At 37.8% G+C, this 23,225-nt stretch overlaps 1 protein-coding gene across 7 annotated transcripts in view; it reads left to right on the top strand.

Annotated features, from left to right (window-relative positions):
- LOC113114235 (GRB2-associated-binding protein 1-like) overlaps positions 1–23,225 on the top strand; it is a 67,972-nt gene that overhangs the window by 4,723 nt on the left and 40,024 nt on the right. Inside the window, exon 1 of one of the 7 annotated variants that reach the window (XM_026281087.1) lies at positions 9,290–9,693. The exons of 5 other annotated variants lie outside the window; for them this stretch is intronic. The gene's annotated coding sequence lies outside the window, so the exon portion shown is untranslated. Of the gene's footprint in view, positions 1–9,289; positions 9,694–18,392; positions 19,431–23,225 lie in introns of those variants that run through there. One more of the 7 variants, XM_026281086.1, reaches the window with a different exon arrangement.

The raw sequence follows: 23,225 nt of genomic DNA, 5'->3' as shown, positions 1-23,225 counted from the left end.
ACTGTTTTTGAGTGTATCCCAAAATATTAACACGATTCACGTTTAACGGCAATGCATATTTAATCGAATTTAAACCAATCAAATGTTCTTCAAAATCAGAATGCCACTCCCCCTTCATTGTTCATGTAACCTATTGGCTAAATAAAAACGTAGAGATGCAATAATAACATTCTGGCCAATACCTATAAGCCAGTTGATTTCCATGTTATGACTGATAAGCGATATAATATTACAATTAATTTTGCATAAATTAAAAATAAAGTGCTGAAACTAAAACCAGTCATTTAAATGCTACAGGTGAATCTAGGCATTACAACATTATAATATACCTTATGAAAAATGGATTTCCTTCACAAGATTTGCTAAAGTTTTCATCAAACATAAAACTTAATATAAACACAACAAATATATTGGATCTTTAACTATGCATAGATATCCCTTTAAATTAAATATCCAGTAGGGTAATCCTCTATTAACCAATGTTAATATATACAATATATATTGTGCATCCCTAAAAAAAGAGAAGCTAGTCTATGTCCTGCCCAAACTTCTTGTTTCAATAGGAAATGCCCACACATGACCTCTTTCAAGAAGCGTTCTAGTATGACAGTGGTATCGACTACAATATGTCCCACTGACAATAACGTGCACCTCAGTGTTTAGTGTTGCTTTTTCAACTCCTGCTTTGCAGTAGCCTTTTTCTGAGATTGTGAAATTATTGTTTATGGTTGGTATTACATAGCGGCTTTCCACAGTGCAATAAGCGTCAAGGAAGATTGAGAGGTTGGCGCAAAACAGGGAAAGAGAGCCAGAGGGGAAAAATGCAGGAATCTGGAGACTTGTGCAGCTCAACCGATCTAATCAAGAACACACTCCACCCTTCTGTTTTAATGCAACTCCGCAAGCTCTAAGCATTTACAAAGCACGGTTAGCTAGCGAGCCATATGCCATGCTATGCATTGGTGCCCTTGCTCACTACTTACACGTGTGCAGTTGCATTTTAAAAACTTGCTGGTCTGAATTCAGTGGGGTGCACAGAAAAACAAAAGAGTAGTTCTTTACTTAGTGGTTGAATTATTTATTTTAGTCAGGATTTATCAAATCTGCTTAGGTGGGGGAAACATAATCGCACAACTTTTTGCTGAAACAAACATGCATAGAGAACAGAAACAAACAGTGTTTGTGGCTGGGGTTATCGGCTTAGCTAGGTGCTGGTGCAGACATTTTGGCTCATTTGTTTTCTCTCTCACTCTCTTTCTTCCCTTCCCCCTCTTTCCCACCCTGACTGGTCATTTGTGTCCAGAGTAGTTCTGTTAGGGCTGAGAGGGGCCCTGATACTGGATTGCCTCTGCTATCAATTATTAACTCTAACAAATAAGAAAAGACCTTTTGCAATATTAATGTGCTTCACTCCTACCCGATATAGCTTTTCAATAGGTATGGACCGAAATGTAAATTCTCGGCTGAAACTGAAAGTTCTGGCCAAACTGGGCTGAAAACCAAAACTGAAAATGCTAATCTGGAATTAGCTTTTGTTTTCGAATGGCTTGCAAAACAGAGATGCTGTTGTTTCTTTGACATTATTATAATGTGCATACATAGAGAATAGATCATAGAAATCCATAATGATGTTACATATAATTTGACAAAATAATGATGGTATGTTTAGTAAAAGAAGCTTTTCTGCCTTGTCACATGAAAGATGAATTCGATTTTGGTCATTTCATTTGACGTTGCATTAAATAGCATCACAGCAAGCAAATATTCTTTATTATTGTGCCTGACCAAGAGGGTGACTGTTGTATGTTTAGTTTGGCTTGGAGAAAAATGCAAATACACACTGAATACAAACTAGTCTGTTTGTATTTTTCTGTGAGAGTCCCACCACACACAGTGTCTGGACTGACTGGTCAGTGTTAGCCTGGTCCAGGTGCCACTGGTCAATATATAATTTACATGTTATAATTAAAAAAATGGCATGTATTGCCTTTGTTACTGCTTGTTTTGTTGTTGATGTAGTAAACTTAGACGATTCACGTCAAGAGTTTTAGAGGAAAAGCATGCAGTCCTCACTCATTTCTGTCGAATGCCAGCGTTTCTCCATTCTCATTTATAATCACTGCTGAAATGGATTCTTATTTTATGAGTCTATATGCTGTGTTCGGTTAATGCGTGAACTTCATATTATTTGTTACGCACTTGCGATTGCTTTAGCAATTGCTTTAGCGTCTCAATTCAAGCAGCAGGTGAAACCATCATATCTTTCTCTTTATTAATACGAATTAAACATGAATGGACACTAAAAGGTTTATTATAAGATACAGTACAATTTACTGAAATGTCTCATGTAACCTCTAATTCAGTGTGGAAAACGTGTAAAGCTTGTAAACAATGTCACATAACAATGCATTTACTTCAGAATAACCAGTCAGTGTCCATAAGCTCATTAGTTAGCTATAAAAAAAAATAACTATTAAGAGGAGCATTTTGCTAAATCTATGGACTATATTGCATAGGAGCTAAAGATAAAATTTAACACCTCCTATATAATTGCATGTTACTAAGCCCATCCTTAAAAATATTCTTGTTTGCCGTAACCCGACAAAACAACTAATACAAAAGCAATAAAATAATGTTAATTATATTTTTGTAAGTATTGTAAATATATAAATTATCTAGGTCTACATACAAATTAAGTTTAAGTTATTTATTTTAAAGGTGGGGGGGGGTACCTATAGAGTAGTACTGCATCCTTCATATCTCCAAAAATTCTTCAGTTTTATTATATTTATAAGCGAAAAATAGTCTGTGCCGATTTTTTCCGGAAAAACACGAGCCGCTAGAAGCGTGACGTGTGGGCGGAGCTAAAGAATCACGAACGCGAGTAGGCTTTTGTGTTGAGAGCGTTTGGAAGTTGTGACATTACCGTGAGGAACAAAAAAAACATCATCCAAAACAAACCATGGCTAACAGTCAGATTCAGCCATTTATTTATCCCGAGGCTGAAACTGAACGAGAGCAGCAGCAGCAACGACTACAACAGCGTCTCTATGTGGTATGTATTGAAACTGTATATATGTGCTTATGTAACCCCTCTCTCCCGGGTCCTTTCTGATGCTCTTCGCACTCGCTCCGAGCGGGGCCCGAACCCGGGTCTCCTCTAACAAGGAGGCTAAATGGCTACAGCCACTAGTGTCTGTTGCTAGTGCGTCTCTTGAGATCGGGGAGGTTTTACCTGCACAGCACTACTCGCTGGCCTCCGTTACACTTAGCGGTTTTGGAAAATGACTAAGTTCCACTTTGTCGTCTTTTTTTTTCTTTAAAGGTGTACAAGGTTTACTTGATGTGCTTACTCACCGATAGCTAAGTTAACAACACAAAGATATTTGAAGCAGTTTTACTCACCGCCTGCGGTTCCAACACACGATCGTGACCCTTTTTCGTTTGGACTGCATTATCCTTAAGAAATAAACGATATGCAAATCCGGCATCAAACTGGGACTTCTGCATCTTTGAAATGCAGGGACTCCGTCGATGCTCTTTAAAAATAAACTCCGTCCACTGGTCCCTTGATGTTTTTTTTTTTTTTGGTAATCTGTGCAGGGTTGTCTTGCCCTGGCAACCAAAAATACACTTCTTTTGTGACATTTCGCGACGCTCTTGCTCTGATCAGTGAATGCCTCTTGTGCTCTCAGTGCTCTGCTATACGGGAGCGCGCGCTCTTACGGCAGAAGTGACCTTAGGACCCATATAAGGAAATTCCGCTCCATCTAACGTCACACAGAGCCATACTCGAAAAAAAACTTTACGAAACTTGTGACAAACCGGAAGGAGTATTTTTGGAACAAAAATACTCCTTCAAACGTACAACTTAATTTTTGAAACTTTGTCCATGTTTAGCATGGGAATCCAACTCTTTAACAGTGTAAAAAACTCAGTATGCATGAAATAGCATTTCACCCCCCCTTTAAATAAAAACCTGTGACGTCATCTGTGTTTACACTACTGGTTAATGGATGTCACACTATGGCCTGTGTGTTCGCTTCGTCTACTCTCATTCACTGTCAGAGTCAACGGTTTGTGCTTGGTAATGATGGCTGTGGCTGCAGTAAACATAATGTTTGCGGTCACCGTTCAAAGTCATACGGGTTCGCGCACTATAATACATAGAAAAAATGCATTAAAACAGCTCGACACTGCTTTAACTTAGCACAAAGTTCTGGAAAAACTGTGCTCAGATCTTTTCCCATCCCTTCTCCCGTCTAGTCTAACCGTGACCGTGTCGACTGTCACTTTATGTTCGAAAATCTATTGCACGAATCGATTGGACAAACAAACACAAGTTTCGAAAACGAAAATAGGAAATTGATTTTAACGGCCTTCTCTCGGAGCGCGTCCAGGTTTTTTTTTGGGAACGCACGTCACACAGCAACTGCAATGGCCCTTGATCAAGTTCGATTTTTGGCCTTTCACAGTAAAACAAAAAAAATGGGGCACCTTTATTCTTGTCCAGTTATTTGTTTAGTCAGGTACTTTTATTAACTTTAAAAAAATTATTTTATGCACTTTTACGTAAATAAATCAGTCATTTTGTTATATTACAACCAATTTTAATTGGATCTTTTCCCACACTCGCACTGATTTTCTCTGTCAAAGATTCTGTTTTCAGCTGTTAAAGTTGATATTGTTGACATTGTAGGCTAAAAAGATCATTTGTGGCTTCCTCTTTCAGCTGAGGCATTTTGTTACTGAAACCCCTAGTATACAAGTACACCTATATTTTTCTGATCTGGATTTAATTTTATCAGAAAGAGTTATCAGAATCAAGATTATATAATGGCTCAGTATTGTTAAAAAAAACACTGGCCAATTCCATCAATAGCTGTCACAATATCTTATCTGCATCAGTTGTGCTTCTTCTACACTCCGGTAATAAACCGTTTAGAAAAGAAGAAATAAAGGCTAAGGTAAACATTGGTTTAGTGGAGTGCATTTTCAGTCATTTTAATGCCTTGGCATTTAAAAAGCGAACGCATCTATGACTGTGATTATTGTCTGAATGGTTTTTAGAGAGGATAGAATGTGGAGTAACTAATAATATGTTGGAGTAATAATAATAATTAAAAAAGATTCATAAAAGTGGGAAACCGCTGGTATGATCCTGACATTTTGGGATACATATGATCATGTAGCTGCATTCATGGCGATATTTGTGCGGTTTGCTCAGGCCAGCTCTAGTGCCTTAGGTGTATGCAGATTCTCATGAGAGCATTACATTAGCATTGGGTAAGCATTTGTTGCTCGGTTGATTTGATTTTATTGGCAGGATGGTGTGTGTTTTAGGATTCCAGTGGTGAGGGAACAGGCCTCAGTTGTCTAAACTTATTCACACAGTCTGCTCTCTAGAGGGCCTCCAAAGGCAGCCTCTGTCTGGGAGTAAGGGAAGGGGGCCTGTCCCTTTAAAACACACACACACACACACACACACACACACCCCATACATTAGTCCCTCCCTTTACACTATGACCTTTCTATTTTTGCTGGGAAGCTAAAGAGTTTTTATTATTCACCAGGGCTCCATCCGTTTGATCCAGAGCACAGCATTTCATATACAGGCTATTTACATTCCTTATTTGTGGGAAACTATTTTGGAAAAATGCAGATAATAGGAAATGGTTCTTGAGCATATTAAAAGCATATGAGCATATTAGACTGATTTCTGAAGGATCATGTGACACTGAAGACTGGAATAATGGCATGGAATAATAAAAACACATTTCTAAAAATAAAATGTTATTATATTAAATAGGGTAAGTGTAAATATTAGCAGTGCAGTGTTAAAAAAAACACACAAAAAAACCCTGAACTACTGGCCTGACTGGAACAGCTGAAAAAAAATCCTTTGTTGTTGTGCCATGACTAATGTGTTTAAGAGCCCCAGTCTTGTAGCTCAGGATCATAAAATTAATTAAATTATTTTTCCTGCTACCACCTTTCTGTCTTGCTCAGTTTCTCAAGAAGTGGTTTTATTTCACAGTAATTTTGTCTGCATCTAGATTCCCACTGAAGTCACACACTTCGGGCTTTATCTGTAATGTTTGTTTGAAGTACTCGGTCATTGAGCATGACGAGTTTAGCTAATCATAACCGGCTGCAGTGCTCCGTGGCCCTTTGCTATCGATGCCTTCGACATCTGATTCACAACACGTTTGATTAGCTTTTGTTTTTTAATGTGTCATCGTCTACATATCTAGACTAGTGTTGTTTGGTCAGCTGATCCCGGATTAGTCTCCGGCCAAAGTGCTGAACTGTGAAAGTATGTACAGCAATGAGAGGCTTACAGGAAAAGGCAGTTTGTAAACAGATGGGAGCTTTTATTTGCAGGGGATATTTGTTCAGTCTTGTTCTTTTCCATGCAGAGATTAGATAAGAAGGAAATGGAAGTCTCTCACTTTCATTTTCTCAGTTGTTTTTGTTCTCTGTTTACCGTATAACATAGTTTGTTTTTCTGTATATATTTTTTTTTAATTCATTCAGTTTTTTCACAAGATCTTGCATGAAGCTGTAGAGTTATTTGACTGAATTGGTCGCAGTCTTGGGTCTTGGCCCTGATTAAAAGCCATGTCGATTGTATTCGGTCTCCCTTAAAGGGACAGTTCACCCAAAAAGGACAATTTTGTCATTAATTACTCTCTCATGTCGTTCCAAACCAATAAGACATTAATTTGTCTTCGGAACATGGACTAAGATATTTTTGATGAAATCTGGGAGCTTTCTGACCCTGCATAGACAGCAAGGGAACTACCATGTTCAAGGCCTAGAAACATAGTTAGGACATCGTTAAAATAGTCCTTGTGACATCAGTGGTTCAACCGTAATTTTATGAAGCTACGAAAATACTTTTTGTGTGCAAAAACCAAACAAAATAATGACCTTGTCAAGAAATTGTTGAAGCTCCTCATCTGCCCCCTTGCGCTCTTTCTCCTGTTCTCTCCTCAGCTGCTCCTGACGTGTCGTTCTGTTGCAGGCTGGGGTGCCTGACAGCAGCATGGAGACCATTTCCTGTGCTGCTGTGCTGCCACTGCTGATGGTTCCCAGATGGCTGTAGAGAACTCTGTTTCTATTTCTCTTTTCTTTATTTGGAATAAAGCCTAGTTATGGGCCTGAGCACATTAAGAGGAGGTGTTGGAGAGAGAGCGAAATGAGTAGGCTGCAGGACCAGAGCCGTATGGGATTGAAGTATCAGTTTTGGCTATTGCAGTGATGCTCCAGAATGACTGACGACATAATCCAAATTTACTGTAATAGAAAACACTTGTGCCTAATGAACATTACTTCAGAGCATTTACAGAGGCTTTCAGATATGCTGCCTGGATTAGTTTATTGTGCTGCTCCAAAATAAAATGAATGTTTTTGGGCATAACTAAAAAGTCTACATGAGATACTCTTCTTGTGCACTATATGATATGTTGTGCTAAGTAGCCTCACAAACCACGATCTCTGTGCAAGCACGCAAAAACAATCTTCATTAATGCACTAATAAAATCTAGGCATTAGAAGGCACAAACAGTAACCTGAGAGTGTGTGGCAGGCTAAAGGTTTATGGCAGTGATTCCTTCTTTACTATTCTCTGGTGGCACTCCTCCACCACTGCATCAATAATGCTATGGCAAGAGGAATTATATTTTACTCAATTTGAGTTAAAGCTGCAGTAGGGAACTTTTGTAAAAATATATTTTTTACATATTTGTTAAACCTGTCATTATGTCCTGACAGTAGAAATCAAGCTCCTCTGGCTCCTCCCAGTGGTCCTATTGCCATTTGCAGAAAGTCATCCGCTCCCAGTAAAAAACAACCAATCAGAGCTGCGGTCCGTAACTTTGTTTGTGTTCAAAATGTAGAAAAATGAACATAATAAGCGAGTACACATGAATCCATTTTCCAAACCGTGTTAGCTTGTCCTGAATCACTAGGGTACACCTATAATAAGTGTTTATATTCGGACTATTTTAGATTGCTTCGGGGATACCGCGGCGGAGTAACCCAGTACCTTTGTGATTCTTCATAGACAGAAACAGAGAGAATTAGCTCCGGCTACAATGTTCTTCCGCAAGACGCAAGCAGTTATGTTTATTAATCGCTAGAGCGTCAAAAGTTCCCTACCGCAGCTTTAATTCTGTGGAAGCTGTAAAATATTTGTGAGAAAAGCATGTTTATGTTACATTGTCTTTACCTGCTGTTCTCAAAAACAAACATGCACGAAGTATACTTTGGTTTTATCTTTTATTCTTTATGTAAATGTTATCTTATCTTTAGCGTATTATATGTGTACTGTATTTGTACAGTCAGATTTTTCTGACCTTGCATACTTTATGTAATTAAAGTTGTTAAACTTGAATCATTATCATTACTGACTGCTTGTTCATATGACAATATCTAGTTAAAAAGTACTGGTAAGAACACTTGGTATGACGTGTAATGTACGAGTCGAAAACGCTAGGCACGTTAACTTTCACTTAAGCTGGCATATGGTCTTCGCATCAGTGCAGAAAAACACCTGGTAAAAGAGTCGCGGGATAACGTGCGTCATCACTACAACACACCCTTTACGGCATTAGTTCTGGCTTTTGTTCACACAGAGCTCGTTCCAGGACTGAACCTGACAATGTTACTAGGTCCCCAACTCTGGATCGATCCCGAAATCAATCAACAAAGAAAGCGACCCGGCAGTTTTCCGGGTCCAATGTGCAGTGTGAAAGGGGCTATAGTGACATAGACATGTGGGGGCGTGTTTAAATTAACTGTTTTAGGAGGGCATGGATGGACGAGTCTTTACTTTTATGAAGAGTATCTGTTTGGTTCTAAGACTTTAGCTTTTGCAACTTTAGGGATCTTATCTATTCACAAACAGGGACGTTTTATTACAGATGCACGCACTTTTTCACGTCTTCTAAACTGTTGACAACAAACACCTGCTTACCCCTACTGAAAGGCTTGGAAGAGCAAGGACAGTATTTAATATAACCCCGACTGGATTATTCTGAACAAAGAAAGTCACATACACCTAGGATGCTTCGAGGGTGAGTAGAAGATCTAAGACTAACCCATTAAGAGGTGGATGATGATGGGCTTCTGGGTTTTGGTTAGGCTGTAACCCCAGTTTCTCCCTGTCCCTACTCAGGTGACAGTGGGCCACTAGTGTGTAGGAGGGGTCAAGCTGGAGACAAGCTGTTAAATGCCGCCGCCACACGGTGTAATTTCTCAGGTTACTGTGAGTCTGTTGGGGTCTGGCTCACATAGGACTACCCTTCCCCCTCACTGCGAGTGAGTGTGTGAAGGGAAGAGAGCTCTCAGCGACAGTCTGTGAGAGTGCTTTCTCTCCTGATTGCATTAGAAAGGCTGTTCAGTGTGGTTTGATATCTCCAGCCTGGCATAGTGCCAGATATACTCTTCATGTGTATAGCTGTGAGAAGCAAAAGACCTCTAATATAGACCATGCAGTTCACAGGCTTGTTTTTGATGTGAATGCAGTGGTGTGGACACCTCCTTCCACTCCAGAAGTGCTGATACGGGATGTCTTGTTTCCAGTCTACATTTGATTAATGACTTGCTCTGATTATTAGTTCATTACCCTTTTTTTTTTCAAGAACTTTGGATTAAGTTTCACTCCAGTAAATCTGCTCGATTCTCAAGGTCAGTACGGGCTCCTTTCATTTCCTCATTGCACGTTATGTTGTGCTGACAGATCTTGGAGAAAGACACCTTGCTTACAGTGCAGACGAGTGGCTCTGGAGTTCTGTTGTGCTCTCTATATAAGCAGGTGTTTGCAGCCTGCAGGTGTTTTAACCGCAGTGTGTTTGTAGGCTTGACTTTGGAACCTGAACCATTCACTGGGTTATTATATTCTCTGTTTGATGACCACCATTTACATATTTTCCACTAAATTGAAATTGGAATGTGCTGCATGTTTGAAACTTTTTTCTTTTCTTTTTTACTTTCTCCTATCTCAGCTGAATGGAAGTACTGGTAAAGTGAGTGTTTTTGTAGGATGATTTGCTTAAAGTATGTCGACGCTGTGATGTTTTGTGAGATTATGAAAACATTGGCGTTTTGGAACAACCAATGGAAACCATTAGAGAGTGTTCGGAAAACCTGCTTCTAAATGTTTGATGAATCTAGCTGCACCTAAATCATGCAATTTAACTTTTAGTTAGGCGTTTTATCTTATTATGATTGATTCATCCATGTAGTGCTGCAACTTGCTCATTGCATGATTCTGATATTCTTGTAAAGATTAAAAGTTATTGGTATGATCACCCGTAGCGGCTGAAGGAAGTAGGATAACGAGAACATAAAAAATAAAGTAAGTTACGGACACCGAACTACCTCCAGATCTCTGGATTCAAGACAAGACTCTCCGCTGTTTAATCAAAGAAATGTGACCGTGTTAACTTGTGACCTCTGTTTACCTATTATGAAAATAAACCATTGCAGAACCCTGACTACATTTTATGGTTTGTGATGCTAAAGAACATTTCATGACGTCTCAGACAACTGTAAATTTGTGGCTACTGTGGATTAATTATAAATGCTATTGTTAACTATCATAATAATTAATAAAAATTTATTTTAATAAAATTAATCGGTGGAGTAGTCGACTAATCGAAAAATAATCGTTAGATTAGTCGACAGAAAAAATAATTGTTAGTTGCAGCTCTACATCCATGGTGGTTTGTTTGTGTATTTATTTTACTGATTTATTTACTTATTTTTTAATTAAAATTGAATACCTTCTCTGTAATGTATGCTTGATGTTTCCAAAAAATAGTTCTTCACCCTTCCTTACAATCTGCAAACGTGCGTTCACATCTTTCAATCAACAACCAATTGATCGAACAAAGTTTTTCATTTCATTTGGATAAACATCAAAATACAGAAGAACATATTTGTTGCTAGTTCTGTTACAACGCAACTTTAGTAGAAAAATAGCTAGAAAAACATTCTTTAGTTTAGGTTGTCACGGTCATGGAAATATCAGGGAAATGTAAAATAAACCTAGAAAAATCAAGGAAATCAATACATGGAAATGTATTATGCACAGCTCTACAAAAAACCTTTGTCTGTGAGAAGTTGCACTCTGTGATTGCAGTTGCTGTGTTTTATGCATAACAGTAAAGGAAAGTGTTGGAAATGAATTTCCATGGCTTTGTTCAGAAGTAGTGAAAGCATATTTACAGGTTTTTCTAGCTGTTATGTTTGGCTTTGGTGTAGTAGAAGCACCCACGCAAGCTGAAAAACGAAGAAAGTATTATGTGGGTTTTCTTCCTGACACCTGAGTCGTGGAGGTCGCTGTCTGTTTTGGGCCCTGCTGAGCTGAGCACAGAGAGTTGGGTACTAAAAAGAGGGGATTGTTTGTACAGACCTAAGCAGTGCTCTAGTCATGTGAAGAGAGGCTGCCAAGGCCAGAAGAATGTGTTGAATGTGAATGACGCAGCTTTGACGGAGACATGTGACTTTGAGAGCGATAGATAGAAAGGAAAGGGTGTCAGGGAGGAGGGCAGTTGCCTCATGCAGGCAAAGTGCCACCCCGCTGACCTTTTTATGCTAGCGTAACTATCGCCCCCTTGGATCAAAGAGCTGGGATGGAGGGAACTGAAGACAAGAGTGCGCCTACCCTGTTTGCGTATGTCTGAGTTTGTTGATGTCATGCCCCTTTGTTTCTCTTCATCTTGGTCAGATGACTAGCCTATGCTTTACCACTTGGTGTGTGCTGCAGCTATTGCTTAGACGTAATCTATAACCTTTGAGATGTCCTTTTAGATGGCTTTATAAAGGGTAAACACTCTCATGCAAACTTTTGTGCCTTTGTTTTTAAATGTCAGCATTATTATACATATCTTTAAGTGTTGCTGCTCAGTGTGTTTAGGCATGACATGACAATATTTTCTGGTATTAGACCAATATATAATATATAATGATATTATTGGCTAACAGCAGTCGGCCTTGGACACCAGGTAGTCAGTTGAATTGTATCTTATATAAACACATCAGGATTTGCTGGATATTATCATTATATTGACTGTATATAGCAAAAGCTAAATCACAAATTGTTGAGGAAAAACTGGACCTTTTATGCAGAATATTTTCAGTATGCCATTAAATGCTATCCAAAGCATGCAATTGTTTAAAAAATTGTGGAAAACTACACAAAAAAGCATCTTTGGTTGTAAAATAGAAAAAAAAGAAAAAGTATAAGAAAAGATGGATACTTGAGACCAAAGATATTTTAAAGGGGGGGGGGGGTGAAATGCTTTTTCATGCATAATAGTTTTTTTTTTTACACTGTTAAAGAGTTGGATTCCCATGCTAAACATGGACAAAGTTTCAAAAATTAAGTTGTACGTTTGAAGGAGTATTTCTGTTCCAAAAATACTCCTTCCGGTTTGTCACAAGTTTCGGAATGTTTTTTTTCGAGTATGGCTCTGTGTGACGTTAGATGGAGCGGAATTTCCTTATATGGGTCCTGAGGGCACGTCTGCCGGAAGAGCGCGCGCTCCCGTATAGCAGAGCACTGAGAGCACAACAGGCATTCACTGATCAGAGCAAGAGCGTCGCGAAATGTCACAAAAGGAGTGTGTTTTTGGTTGCCAGGGCAAGACAACCCTGCACAGATTACCAAAAAAAAACAGCATTAAGGGACCAGTGGATGGAGTTTATTTTTACAGAGCATCAACGGAGTTGTGCAAGTGTTTGTGTTTGTTCCCTGCATTTCGAAGATGCTTGTTTTACAAACATGGCCCAGTTTGACGACGGATTTGCATATCGTTTATTTCTTAAGGATGATGCAATCCCAAAGAAAAAGGGTCACGATCGTGTGTTGGAACCGCAGGCGGTGAGTAAAACTGCTTCAAATATCTCTGCCTTCTTGTTAGTGCGTCCGCCTCCCATCGGAGACCCGGGTTCTAGCCCCGCTGGGAGCGAGTCGTTGCTGCTGCTCTCGTTCAGTTTCAGCCTTGGGATCTGATTCTGGATCATAAATATACGCTGAATCTGACTGTTAGCCATGGTTTGTTTTGGTTGTTTTTTTCCTCACGGTAATGTCACAGCTTCCAAACGCTATCAAAGCAAAAGCCTACTCGCGCTCGTGATTCTTTAGCTCCGCCCACACGTCACGCCTCCAGTCGGTCGTGTTTTTCCGGGAAAAATCGGTACAGACTATCTTTCTCTTATGAATATAATAAAACTAAAGACTTTTTGGAAATATGAAGGATGCAGTACTACTCTATAGGTACTCAAGATTAACAGGATATTGAGTGAAAACGAGCATTTCACCCCCCCTTTAATAATAATTTTTATTTATTAATAGTTGTTTCATTGCAGTGCGCATAAAAAAAAAGATGAATCAAATTAGCGATTTTAGTATCTAAATGTTATTGTATATTGACAGTGTTTTGCAAGTATTGCGATGTCGATAATAAAAGTCAGTCACAGACGATAATCGCCAGTATCGAGAAAAATAATTACAAATAGGATGGTCCCGTAGTTACCATTCACATATTTATGCACATGAAATAGCATGAATAAATATTTTGTAGCCTATGCTGGTGGCTAATTATTAGGGAATAAAAATCTGTTCTGGAATCACTTAATTTTCTGTGCACAGACGAGGACAGCACAGTATTTAGAGTCCCAGCCTCAGATGAGACCGAGCAGAGGATTTGATTTATTTATACATTGTTGCTGCCACACAGATCTAATATAAACATACGATTTCTTTCCCAGCTGTTTACCTTCACAGACATAAACAACTGTTTTCGTAACTCGTGTGTTTTTAACCTAAACTTGTGTGTGAAAGAAAACTTAATTTAATACTCAAATGCTGTGACCGCTGTTTCTGTCCGTGTGCTTCAGAGGTGTGCGTAAACGTATATCAAAAGTTTAAACTTATGTGGTTTAAAACATATGATGTTAGCACGATAAACATGATAATCAGTACCTGCAGTACGACCTGTAATGGCGCAGCCCTGTTCTAAAAAAGGGGGCGGGGAGCAGCAGCTCATTTGCATTTAAAGAGACATGCTCTAATACAGCATGTTTCTGCTTCCATTCCAAAAAGGCATTATCAGAAAGATATAATACATGATCTGTGTGGTATTCTGAGCTGTTTTGCCACATAAATGGATGAGAAAGAAAATGTGTGTATAACAGCAGACAATTGTTATCCCGGACATCAACCTATCCACTAAAGATGTTTATTTCGGTTTTAACCGACAATATTGTTACATTACAATTAAATTAAATTAGAATGGATAAGCTTCAGTGATTCATTTAAAAAAAAAACATTTATTTTCCAGCGTTTTCATTTTACATGCGTAAATACCATCATAAACAACTGAACAGGAGGATTCACATCACGCACTTGCTGAACAGAATTAATTAATTTAGCCTATATTAAAGGAATAAATACGCAAAAAAATGTTAACAGATTAACAAAGCTCTCCTCACAAACACGCTCAAGGAAAAGGAAACTTGAGGTGGAAGAAAGCGGTACCTGTTTATTTTACAAAAACAATGTTTTGTTTTTATGCATGTACACCGACAAAATTAGACTTGTTTTTACCAAAATGTTTATTTTTAAGTTGTTTTCATTGGTTTCACAGATATATATAAATCAGTGAAATCAGTGAAAACAACTTTATATATATTATAAACTTCAAAATAATGTCACTTACATAGGCTCTTTCAAAGTCTGAGTTTTTCAGTTCAGTTTTTTTCAGAAAGTTAATGTCCATCTCCATTCCCATATGTTAATCAAATCATCACATATGTTTTTACTCTCTTAATGAGTGACTTGCAGGCATGTTTTCTCGCAGTCTGCTCCTGCACACAATGCTCTCTGTAGGGGGTCACTGCTCTAATGGGCTGAAATCATGTGTTGTATGCACCTCTCAACCTTTACCACCTGCTCTGACTTTAACAAGACTGTAATTTATGTGTGTGCACAGCCACAAAAAAAGTTTTTTGAAAGCGTTTTAATGTGTAGCAATTTATATGATTTATTTTTGTATCAATTATCTTAATATTATCATTCGTTTATTCAGTGTATATTAATATTTATTTAGAAAGTTTAAATTGTGTATGCTTTATATTAAATAATAATATAAAACACACACACGGGTGCATTTATATTAAAGAGCAGGTCATATGGCATTTTAAAGTGTCCTAATATTGTGTTAGAGTCCTGTACAACAGGTTTATATGCATCTAAGGTCAGAAAATATTGTAATTTTTTCAGAATATACGTTTAATATTAGAATCATTTTTCAATTATTTCAAAACGATTCATTCAAAGTAGATCTGAGCTTAAGGTCTGTAAACTCTGTTCTGATTGGTCAGCTGGACAAGTCTGTTCTGATTGGTTTTGCCGGAAACAAAACACCCATTACCATTATTATTATTATTATTATTTATTTATTTATTTATTTATTTATTTTTTTGGTTAACTTGTATTAAAAAAAAAAAAAACTGGCCACTATACGCTCGCATTCAGATCCAGTTCTGCTGTGAAAATGTGAATGAGATTGTAGTAGAACTGATCACGAGTCATCTGTCCATTGTCCCACTTTCACATCTCTTTCCTCAAGTCACTCGCAGCATGTTGTGCATTGCCATTTGCCACTTAAAGAAGTTTTCCGTTGCTGCAGAGTTATATGGCAGTCATAAATAACTGAATGACAAATATCAGACGTGGTATTGTTTGGGACTTATCTAATCGGTGCAAGAAAAGCGTGTGAAGGATGCTCCGGGATGCGGCCTCCTTTTCCTTATCTCCACTACACCATGGCTCCATTTCCTGTGCCTCTCGCTTCTTTAGGTATATAGGGGCAATTAGATTTGGCCCAAATAAATTCTAGGCTCTGCACTAAATGTGATTTACTGTGGTTAGCCTTGGTCTGAGATTGGATTATGATGGGGTACTGGGATGACATATATTATCACAAGAGGCTACTGAAGAGAAGTGAGAAAGACTGCTAGTGTTCAAAGACACGCACACATGCTCACTCACAGTGCTGTATCAATACTACTGAGATCTTAGAAAATTGTGAATACCTTATTTTCTTAGTAAGGCTGGATCTTGCTAGTTCATTCTAAAAGTACTTATGCAAAATACATCTTTGTCTATTAACAACGTTTTACGGTCAAAAAACAAACAAACATACAAAAAAAAGCTACTTTTTCTCTTCTGCTTATGGCTCCCATAAACTGAGCATAAATACAGTAATAATACAGATAAATAATACAGTAAAATAAAATAACACTAATATTGCGTATATTTTAATTATTATAATTCCAGCCATTACTTCATTATTCAGTGTCACATGATCCTTCAGAAAGCATTCTAATATGTTGATTTGCTGATCAAGAACATTTCTTATGATTATCAATGACAAAAACAATTTTGCTACTTTTTTTTTTTTTCAGGGTATTTTGAATACAGTTCAAAGGAACAGCATTTATGTGAAATAACATGTCACTGATCTGACATTATAAATTGCTTTAATGTCATTTCAATATATCTCGAATAAAAATATTCATTTGTAAAAAAAAAAAAAAAAAAAAAAAAAAAAACTTTTACTGACCCCAACCTTTTTTACAGTGTTATTATATTTATCACAATTTATTCATTTTAGTTAGTAGTTCATTTTAGGTCATTCTTAGTCAAAATGTTGTTATTAAAAACACTTTAATTTAGAGCATTCTTGTTACTCGTTTTATCTACTTTAGTAATAACAGGTAAATTATGCATAATTTCATGAAATAACCATAAATGTCGTTAATTAGTATTACTCATATTAATTACACATTCATATTAATAACACCCAGTTACTCTCAAAGAGGAATAGTGTGCTTTGTGCAGAGACCTTGTATCAAAGCAGAATGTTCTTTCTAATGGGTATGCTGTTCAGGCACAGTCTTGCCGTGTATGGAAAAGACCCAGTGAGCTCTTGTGCAATCCTGGTGGAGATACAGGGCAAAGCGCTGTCTTGACAGGTATCTTTTGAGTGAATGCAAACTTTCTTCTTCACTGAAAAGGCTGTTGTTGTCATGAAAGGGAAGGTGGAGTGTAGGGAAAAGAAGAGAGGGAGAAAGGGGGAGGAGGAGGCCTCTCGTTATTTTCAGTCTATTGTGTATACTTCCTGTAGGTCAGGGGTTATTGGAGTAGGGAGTTGCAGACTAGCTGTGGAGCAAAAGAAAAAAGACAGAACTTCCATATACTCAGAACATCAACACCACAAAGGCAAGATCAGTTTGCCAAACACGTGGGACTACAAACAGTCAACCTCAACAGGTAGATACCAGACAGTCTGGTTGAATGATGCTGCTTCATGCATCCCGACTCTGTCCAGTTCTGTTTTCCGCATGTTCCCGGTCTGCTAGAACATATCCTGTTTTGGTAGAGCATTTGGTAAAGAATTGAAGTTGAAATTTTCCTTCAGTGTTGCTCAGAGGGGACTCTGGTTCTGCAGTCCATTTACGAGCGTTTGCGGTTTTCTGTGTGCATTAGTGCGCTCATTGATGTGTTTACTGGTTTTGCAGTCTCGTGACCGGAAGAGGTTGGAATTGTTTTTTTTAAATGTCTCTTATGTAACTCGTGGGCTTCTTGAGAGCAGCAATATTAAAGGGAACCTCTTTTACCATTAGCCAATATGGCCATGGCCAAATCACATTAACGCTGGACTGCAGTTCTGCAGGGAAGGATGCAAATCCAAACCACCATATCGTTCCTTCCAGTCCTGCATCACCTCTTGTGAATCAGGTTGGTGACTACATTGTTTTGATTAGCCTAGTTGCAAAAGTGACTAGCTAAATAGTCATTTGTGTGATTTAGTGGTTTCTACTTAATTCCTAGTGAGCCTACTGAATGTGAACAACCCAACTTTAACTGTTCTGAAAGTCTGTTTCTGAAATGCTACTAATAATTATTGTTAGTAGTAATAATACATGATATAATAACTCAAATGAAAAAGTAAAATACATTAAATTTGCTAGAGGTTGTAACGATACCCAAAGGTTAGTAGTTGATACCAGCACATTTTTAAAAACCGGTATCAAATGCAATGAAGTCACAGGATAAAATGTCTTGTGAACACCCTCTCTTATTTAAAAGCATTAAATATTAGCATATATTTGTTTCAACTGAAAACAATGATTTCTCAGTCAATTAAACATTCAAGCATAACAATCTTCATAGTTTTTCTTCAGGAAAAACAAAGAATCAGTAAAGAAGTCAGTAAAAAACAGAATAAGTCAGGTCATGAATGTTTGCTCGTTGCTAGTTCTGACATGAATGTGTTCCTGCACAAAATTTAGAGACAGATTGTTTCTTTAAAAAGCACAGTGTTCCATTTGCGACTGCATGTTAATCATTGTTAATCGTTGTTGTTGCAACTAATGTGTAAGAAGGATACCCTCCTGCACTTGGAGAATTTAAGGAAGCCCCCCTCCCACCACCAACATAAACCAGTCTAAAGTTAGTCGTGACCAACCGTGTAGTGAACGAGTGACAAAGGAGGAAAAACAGGATGTCTTTTTCTCAAAGTGTGTGTTGGGAACAGATGACCAACCAGGAAGATGAAAATTGCCAGCGAAGTGGAAACTTCCACTTTGTATCTTTGTGTTTTTGCCCAGTAGAGACCGGTTGCTCATCTGTTGTCCCACAGCCAAGCATGATGGTAAACTGTAAATGATTAAGCCCCTCTTTCCTTCTCCTGCTTGCGTTTTTGCTTTGCTCCACACTCTATTTCACGCTCCTTGGTTAATGATTAAATTCCATCTCAGTGCAGCATTTAGAGGTCCAGCCACTGCATCTGTACTGACTCACAGCTCACGTTTCTTCTGCAAAAGGGTAGAGAAAGAAACCGAACCAGTTGTAATTCCCTTGGAATTACTGTAAAGGGCTGTTGATCTCTCTCTCTCTCTCTCTCTCTCTCTCTCTCTCTCTCTCTCTCTCTCTCTCTCTATTTCTCTGCCCTAATGATTGATATGGATTGACCTCGGCTTGAAAACATGCTGCCGTTCTTGTCCTGCGTATCTGCCACCTTGGCAGTCATTTGCAAAGGGAGCAGTTTGGAATAAGAGATGGACACGGACTCAGCAGTTTAGGGCAACATTCAAGGGCAGCCACAGCCGGGATGGTGTTTAAGGACAGTGGATGGTGGGGCTTCTGATTAAACTAATATTTTACATTGAATGCGCTGCTGATGTTGCACACAGCTGGAAGTAGGACCATGTGCAGATTTGTATGGAGTCAGAGTTGCGGGACTCTCTAGCACCATCTTTTCATCTTGCGAACTTCTCATGCTGGATCAGTAGGTGAAGTTTCACAATATCCGGATTTCCCCAGAAAGACACACCATTACAGTATCAAGGTGAGAGAAATGGCAATGCATAGTTTTTATACTGAGTCATGTTTCACCGTAGCTTTTAATGTGTGTCCAAAAAAAGTTTGTGGTTTTTATATCAAGTTTGTTATTTTGCTGTTGCAACGGGTTATTTTGTAACCTAGTGCCGGTTATTTATTCAGTTGGTATTTATTCTATTACTTTATCTTTTGCTGGTGGTGTTTCTCATAGGCTGCATTCACAGTCAGTTTTTGGGATTGACAACTTTATTGTCTTTAATTGTCGTGTTCATAGAGAAGGAAACCTAAGAAATGTCTTGCTAGACCTTTAGTCGTATATGCGAGTAATTTGCTCACATTGTACTGTAGGAGGAATTATTGTCCTGTCCATACACAGGTACACGTGTCATCAGAATAGAGATGTGGTTGTGAGAAAGATGTGTTTCGCTTCATTACCAACATTGTAACAATACAAATCTGGTTGAAAATCCAAAGACTTGTCCTTTAACAATCAAACTTTTTTTACAGATTTATTTTTGGCCTTTTTTACATTTATTTTTATTAGGGATGCACCGGTTGACCGTCCATAAATCGGAACCGGACGTTTTTTGCTTAAAATACACGATCGGCAATCGGCCGGTTTTTGTTCTTTTCTCGGACGATTTTTCCCGGAAGTGCGCTCGCGTGCACAGACTACATTGTAATCGTTCGCTATGTCATTTGTGTGGAAGAGTATTTCGAAATCTGTGCGCAGGACACGGGCAGCCGATCAGCACTGCGCGAGCATATACTGTACCGGTCCGCGCCCTGAACACTGGTAGACCGTGATGTTCAGCTCAACTTCTCATGTGTTGGATGAGAAATGAAACGGACTAAAACTGTGACAAAACTGAAATGTTTTATTTTTTATTTTTATTTTTTATTAGAACTTGCATACACGTCTGAAAAGCCAGAAATAAACGTCAATTCTGCATTAGGATGATTATTTTTTGTTTACCTTAAAATAACAGACTTAATTTGATTTAGAAATCACCTGCTGTAGCACACTGAAAAAAGTGTTTCATTCATCCAATTAAAATATTTTAGGGTAATGCATAAATATCTTGTTTATGCACACTTTCCTTCTTTCTTGTTTGTTGCTTAAAAGAAAAAGAAAAATTGGAAATCGGTATTGGAATCGGCCAGTTTGCTTGTAAAAAGAAATTGGTATCGGAATCGGCCATGAAAAATCGTGATCGGTGCATCCCTAATTTTTATAGCTCAGTAAGTATTGACAGGAAGCGAAGTGGGAGACAGAGTGTATGGGGGTAGAATTGTTGCATTATTCCAAATAAGTAGATTATGATCCACAAATAAATGTAACACGAACAAGAACCAAACATATTCACAAAATATATAGAATAAGATCCAATAAATCTTGGTTTCACAAACATGAATTAAATTCACAAATTAAAAAAAGAGACTTGCAAAAAAAAAAAAAAATATGGTAACACTTTAGAATAGGTAACACTTGTTAACTATTAACTACAACATTTCTCTCAATAAATTATTAATTTGCTGCTTATTAATAGTAAGGTAGTTGTTTGGTTTAGGTATTGGGTAAGATTAGGGATGTAGAATAAGGTCAAGTAGAATAAGGCATTAATATTTTCTTAATTAGCACTAATACAAGACTAATATTCAAGTAATATGCATGTTAATAAACAACTAATATGTGTTACCTATTCTAAAGTGTTACCAAATATATATATATAATCTTTTTATTCTACAAACACAACTTTGTGTGGCATTTATTTGTGAATTGCATGCATTTTTAAACTGCTGTGCCCATTTGTGGATTTTGAGATAATTCTAGCATCAAGACGCATAACCAATCCACTAATGTGTGGAATCCAACTACATAATAAAGTGTTTGTGGCTCTCTGGATGACCTTCCTAAAGGTTTGGCTTCATAAAAAAAAAAAAAAAAAGGTTGAGAATGGGTGTTCTGTGAGGGCAGGGCCGCACAGCTGCCGGCATCATTCCCAAGGTTGTTTGAATCAAGGTTGAGACAACCGGCCTATCCCTTCTTATACTGACTATCTTTTTCACTTTCTCTTTTTCTCATGTAATGTCATGAAAGAGAGTGGGAATTCAGATTTCCTTCCAGATCTCCCACAGATTGCTGCTTTCAGAGTCCAGGTCATAGAGCATGAAGACCAGGGAGACTGAGGAATTTACCCAAGAACAGAGAGCAGAGCATTTTTATTCCAACCTTTGTTCCACTGGACTTCACTTTTAGGTCTTCCAGACCGCACATACTGAATGTGGATTCCAGAATAAAGCAGTCCACACTTCATGTTAGGTTATAGCTTACTACTTCTTTGTGCAAATCCTTATGTTGATGTTCTGTAGAAAAAAATGTAAACACATAGTTCCAAAATGTGTTGGGTGCTGATAGAAACTAATGGTAGGTGAGAAAAGAGCATTCAAGTTCAAGGTTGGACTTTCTGACTCATTCGCGTAAACATTCCTTCAGGTACTCGCATATGAACTGACTCTCGGCTGCCCAGCAACATTAACATTGTGAACTTGCACCTATTGCTTGGATTTGAGTAAAGGAAATGCATTTTGATGTGCATGTACAGTGTCTACAAAAAAAAAAAAAAAATGATTGCATTTAGTAAAGTTCCAGGGCTGTTGTGAACGAATTGTTAGCGCTAGTGGTAGTGCTAATCTCTGAATCTTTCAAGTTTATTTGGATGCACTTTTTATGTGTTTTTAAATGCATTTAAATCCTGTTAGCACTATGCTAACCGAACAAAGAAGAGTAATAAGCATTTTTATTTTAAAATCTGGCAACAAGATTTAGAGTATTCATTTATCCATGTTTAAGGGTCCAAGGGTGGATCTTGTTTGTCACTTGCTTACTTCATTTTGTCCTGGATGTTTTTACTGTTGAGGTTGATTTTGGTCAATCGATTGTAAGCGTAAGTATAGTCCAGGTCAAATTTTAAGCTTTAAATGGTGAAAATAATGACAAATATGGCAATATTCACATAAAGCATCACCAGGGTAAAGAGAAACACATGGAAAGTAAGTTTTGACTGAAGCATTATGCAGGGACAACTATCTTATTAGGCTCAGGTGAGTGCAGTCATATTGGCTGAGCTATCTCTAACATCTACCCTCAATTTCACAGACACTTTTTTTCTTCTTTTTTTTCTCATTAAGTTGACCAGTGAGTCCAGAATTGTAAAGATGAATGTAATGATTTCTATAAGTAGATGAGACATGTCTAACCTGTATTGCATCATCCCTGAAAAGCTGTTTAGCTGGTGACCTCATAATATGGCAGGTGTTTTATAAATCTCACTAAAGCTGTTCCTTTAAATGGTCTTCGCTTTATGTTCAGCTAAGAGAATCACTGTGTGATGGCTTCATTTGGTGGGTCTCTCTTGCATTCGATTAGATTACACAGGCCTGGAAAGCATTGGATTGTAATGGGCTGGTGAGCTGCTCAGGAGGCAGAACTTGAGTGCTTCAGAATGCTCTGCCAAAAATCTTTGCTATGAAATGTATTACTGGAATAAAGCATCCCCCACCTCCACAAATTCAGTAGAAACGCATATTTTAAATGGTTGTGGTTTGTGAAGTCTAGGCATTTAATTTTTGATAACGCATACCAAATATCTTTGTACAGAAAATTGCCTTCAACCCGAAAAACATATTATGCCATTCTTGACTCACCTTCATGCCATTCCAAACCCATGTAACACAAAACATTAATTTTTAAAGAAAATTCTGGCACTTTTCCATATAATATTTTTTCCATTTGAATAAT

Source organism: Carassius auratus, chromosome 14 (genome assembly GCF_003368295.1).
Source record: "Carassius auratus strain Wakin chromosome 14, ASM336829v1, whole genome shotgun sequence".
Classification (NCBI taxonomy): Eukaryota; Metazoa; Chordata; class Actinopteri; order Cypriniformes; family Cyprinidae; genus Carassius; species Carassius auratus.
The sequence above is the reverse complement of the archived record's forward strand: the minus strand, read 5'-3'. Positions and strand labels throughout refer to the sequence as shown.